This window comes from Triticum dicoccoides, chromosome 6B (assembly GCF_002162155.2).
Source record: "Triticum dicoccoides isolate Atlit2015 ecotype Zavitan chromosome 6B, WEW_v2.0, whole genome shotgun sequence".
NCBI classification, from domain to species: domain Eukaryota; kingdom Viridiplantae; phylum Streptophyta; class Magnoliopsida; order Poales; family Poaceae; genus Triticum; species Triticum dicoccoides.
This window is the reverse complement of record NC_041391.1, coordinates 707948696-707953274: the sequence shown is the minus strand read 5'-3', so window position 1 is coordinate 707953274 and position 4579 is coordinate 707948696. Positions and strand designations below refer to the sequence as shown.

The following is a 4579-nucleotide window of genomic DNA, read 5'->3' as shown; positions in this document are numbered from 1 at the left end:
TACCTCATTAACAGAAGAGCTCGAAGTTACAAGGGTCATAGTCTGTGGTGAAGTTGGATTCCCATGCTTGAGGATATTTATTTTTGATAGTCAGTGTGCTGTGATGAATTTGACCTTTGCGGCTGGAGCCATGCCCTTGGTAGATGACCTCTTGATAGTATTTAACGCAGAAGAAACTGGGTCTCCCGGTACCAGCGGTGATTTTGATCTCGGAATAGAAAATCTCCTCAGCCTCGTTAAAATCAGATGTGTAGTATGGGGAGACGAGGACGACAGAGTTGAGGCTGCAGAAGCTGCCATTCGGGAAGCAGCCAACGCACATCCCAACCGCCCTACTCTACGCTTGGACTGATAATGCGTTGCCGGAATCAAGGTACTAACTTTTTCTCCCATGAAAGAGCATGTACTTTAATCTACAAGATCTATTTATCTCTCTCATTGCCTCACATGATTGTTCGTCTGTCTTTTTGAGCAATTAGGGTGCAACGCCAAAGGTTCATCATCACTGCATTTCTAAGATCGAAACATTCATCATTCTCTGCGAGGATGGATCTGCCTCCCTGCACCCTGCTGGTACGTACTTAGTCAAACCTAGTATATCTTTATTCTCGTTGTCGTGCATACTATACTCCCAGAATCCCTAGCTAGAGAACTGCGTTCTGTACCCTTAAGATAGAATAATATATTAGCAAATACAGCATATGTGAGGTACCTGCAGTTTTCTAATCTAATGCACCTTGTGTTTCGTGATGATGTAAGAAATATGACATGCAAGTAACTGTGCTGTACAAGTGTACACACATTTGTTTGTTCGTGAATTAATTGCATGCGTTTCCTAAAAGTAAAGATGGCCCAAACTCAACTCAACTGAATTTTGCATAAATAAATCCTCCTCTATGCATGTGTGTTTGGCCAGTCTAAACTCTTAACCGGAAAAATGCCGTGCTTCAGGGCCGAGCAGAAGATGTCGTCGATGTTGTCGTGTCGTGGGAGAACGACACCAAGCACAAGGCGGCCCTTGACGTGAAGCTCAGAACACAAGAGGTCTGGACTCCGAGTCTCGACCTTGCCTAGTTGCCTTCCTGGCGGACCCTTTAGTTGCAAAGTTCAGATTCAGAGTATGACGTCAGGATATGCTCATGCTCACCTCTTGCGTGACAGAATCATGGTAAAATATTGGAAGCTGTACACATAATAAACATGAAAACAAGCACATGTAACTTGTTATATATTCCTACTAACTAACTCTGTGTACTGATTGTTAGAGTTAAGCACGAATCCAAGATTGCACGGCACATGCATGTGTGCCCTAGTTTGGTTAGTATTGCAAACCGAGTAGGATTAGCAGTACTACACGGAGTAGGATTAGCAGTAGGCTATGCTTAGCATATATATATGCGTCTACTCCCAGCCCTTGTAACACCGATCAGTTGAAAGCAATAAGGAAAACCAAGGCACGTCAAGAGCCTTTGGCAATACACCGATTCGTTTGTGTTCGCTGAGTTCCGCTGAGTTGCTCCGTCGTAATCGATTCGATCCGATCGACTAGAGCTAGCTAGCAAGCCTGGTTCACGTAGCGGTTACACGGGCAACGTATTGCTCCTGTGAATCAATTAACCTGCTTGCCTGCTTGCTTCGAGCCAGCTTTACACACGTACCTGTATTACCTTCGGTCGCGATTTGATCTACAGTTCAAAAGCCAACACTGATCTTTGTCCAGATTGCAGGATAAAACGGAGAAAATTGCAGAGTGGGCAAATAAGACGTGGTGGAAGGAGCCAGGTTCCGGGAGAGGTGAGGGCTGCCGCGAAGGAAAGCCGGCGGGAGGAGATTACCAGGTTCTGGGAGACAGCTGCGAGGCACAGGTCCAAAGAGACCATGCCCACGGAAAAAATTGGTCGGCTACTTCGGCTGAACAGCCAACACGCACATAGATTATGGCCTGAATAATCACGGTGATTTTGAGGACTTGCTCTAGCTAGAAGATGTGCATGCTCTTGATTTATTGGTTTTCAACATTGGTCATAGGCTTCGATGATGTATGTATTATATTTGGGAGAGTGAATTCATATTTCTACCACTATTTGGACATTTTTTTACGCGAATCGCCCAATCGAACAGTTTTCATCTGGATTACCCTGTTTTTTACGCGATCTTCACTTTCAAGCATGTGGAATGGATCCTTCTGTACTAGTGAGAGACTGTGCCGTTGTGCCCCTGAATCACTCGCTCGCCGGTGGACACACACAAACACGCACAAACTGCTCGGTCAGGGGAGAAAACAGAGCGGCGGTTCAGCACGCACACACAGGTTTCAGGCAACCAATGCCTTTTTTTTCAAGAACACGTGCGAGAATCGTGTGTCTTTGTATTGATAGATAGAAGTGGAGAATTTTTTACAAACAAGTTACAAGCCTCTCACGGGAGGGCTGTCTCCGCTACGACGTGCAACATGGACTACTCGCTATATTCTCCGCCGTTGGGAGCCTTGATGTGCAACCAATGCCTTTCTTTTCTTTCTTTTTCCGACTGAGTACTGGCTACACACGCACAACCTCTTATTACATGGTGAAGATCAACTCGACTCTAGCTGTCTCTTACGCAGTGAACCGACATAAAAATTCACCGAATGCTAGCTGCCATCTACACAGTGAACTGACATACAAATTCACTGAATCCTGGCAAAAGCAATGCCGGCTACAGCAAGTTGCAGCATCTTCACACTTGCTCCATCATGTGCATTTACACCAGACCAGTGACAGTGCAGCTGCAACAGCCAGCCATGCGTGTCTGCTTTGCCAGTGCACATCCAAAGAATGACTGCCGAGCAGTTAGCTCGAAAGCTCGTGTCCTGCTTTTTTCCTCTGTTCCCTCTCGCGTCGCCCCGCGCGTGACCGAGAGGGAACCCTAGCCGCCGCTGCCGCCGGGTCTCCCCCCTCTACTCTCCTCCCCCCTCGCCGCCGCCCGAGGGCGCGGCCGGACGAAGCCCTGTCGTCGCCGGCGGCGGCGGGGTTCCTTGTCTCCTCGCGCGGCGGCTTCGGCGCGGGATGCGGCGGCCGGTCGGGGACGCAGCGCTTGGCGACGGGCGCGCCGGCGTGGCTGCTCATCGGCGTTGAGGTGCAGCGGCGGTGCAGGCTGGCAACGGGATAGGCGGCGCGGTGGTGGCGCGCTCGTGCTGGCCGGGGATGGCGTGGGCGTGTCTGGCGGCGGCGCTCAGATCTGGTCGCCACGAGGCGCGGTCGGGGGCGCACTAGGCTGCGGGCGGCCGCCCTCTGCCGTGGCTATGCTGGTGGGGGGTGGCGGCGCTGCAGTGCGGGTGCGGCAGGCCAGCGGGTGGTGATGGCGCGGCGGCGCGTCCGGATCCGCCCCTGACGCTGCGGGCCGCGGGCGGCCCTTTCGCGGCAGCTCGATGGTGTGGGGGCGGCGCGGCAGCGGTGGAGGTGGGCAACCCTCGTCTAGGTGGGCCCTTGCGCCTGGATGGCGGCGCTCGGCGCGGGAGGGCCTCCCTGGTGAGCTTCCTGGGCTACGGCGGCGGGTCGATTTGGTTTCCCTCCTCGGCGGGCGCGCGTTTGCAGATGGCCTCGCGGAGATATGTGCCATCTACCATGGTGGGGCATCACGGGGGTTCCGCGGAGGAGCTAGGTAGGACGGACGGGTGGCCTCGATGCGGTCGCGCCACCTGTCGCTGGCACAGTTTGCTGGTCCGGATGCGTCCGCTCCTCATCCTCCTCCTTTCCTCGTGCTCGGCGGGGAGTTCGGTTGGAGGGATGGGCGGCCTCGATCCGATCGCGCCACCTGTCGCTGGCACGGGATGTGCCGGTCCGGATTCGGCCGCTCCCCTTTCTCCCCCGTTCCTCGGCCACGGTCGGGTTGGTGTAGGTCTTCCAGCGGAGCGTCTGCGGGTGGTTCTGCTGGTCGAGGGTCGTCGGTTGGTCCAAAGTTGGGGCCTTTGTGTAGGCCTCGGGGTTGTCTGGTTGCAGGGCGGCGGCTCTGGCGGCGGGAGGCGCGGCGTTTGCAGGCGGAGCGTGTGCCTCAGGTGCGGGCGGGCAACCATGGCCTCGCGGGTGGCGTGGTTGCGGGTGGTTGACGGAGTTAAGGTGCGACGGTGGGGTGTGGGCGTCGGGGTACACCACTTGCCCAGTCCTCTGACTGGCCGACGATGGCGGCGGCAATTGACGCCGTACCCTTCCTGAAGGCTCAGTCGCGGCGTTCTCACTCTTACCGCCTTGCTCCGGGTGAAAACCTGATCTTCACGGATCGGGCGGTGGCGACTATCCATGGTTGGACCCTTCTTGGAGGCATCGCTTTGGAGGCCTGGCTTCGTTGTGTCCGGTTCACCTCTCTCTTGTTGTCGGTGGGGTGGTGTGTCGGTTCCCGGCACCTTTGTATCTTTCCTTGGGTGTGTGCGTTGTTCGGTCTCTCGGTTGTAATCGGTGATGGTGCTTTATATATAAAGCGGGGGAAAACCCTTTTTCGGTAATGACCGCCCAAGGATGAAACAAATCAATAGCAAATTAAGTTGGTGGCAAAGATACATCACTAAGCATCACATGATCAAAGAATTTGATGTGCCATGTTC

At 53.9% G+C, this 4579-nt stretch overlaps 1 long non-coding RNA gene and 1 pseudogene across 1 annotated transcript; both read left to right on the top strand.

Annotated features, from left to right (window-relative positions):
• Window positions 1-6: 6 nt before the first annotated feature.
• On the top strand, window positions 7-1229 carry LOC119326047. The gene is made up of 3 exons (XR_005157786.1): window positions 7-373; window positions 480-573; window positions 952-1229. It is a non-coding gene; the product is annotated as an uncharacterized LOC119326047 (long non-coding RNA).
• Window positions 1230-2782: 1553 nt separating this feature from the next.
• On the top strand, window positions 2783-4149 carry LOC119321587 (annotated as a pseudogene).
• Window positions 4150-4579: the final 430 nt, after the last annotated feature.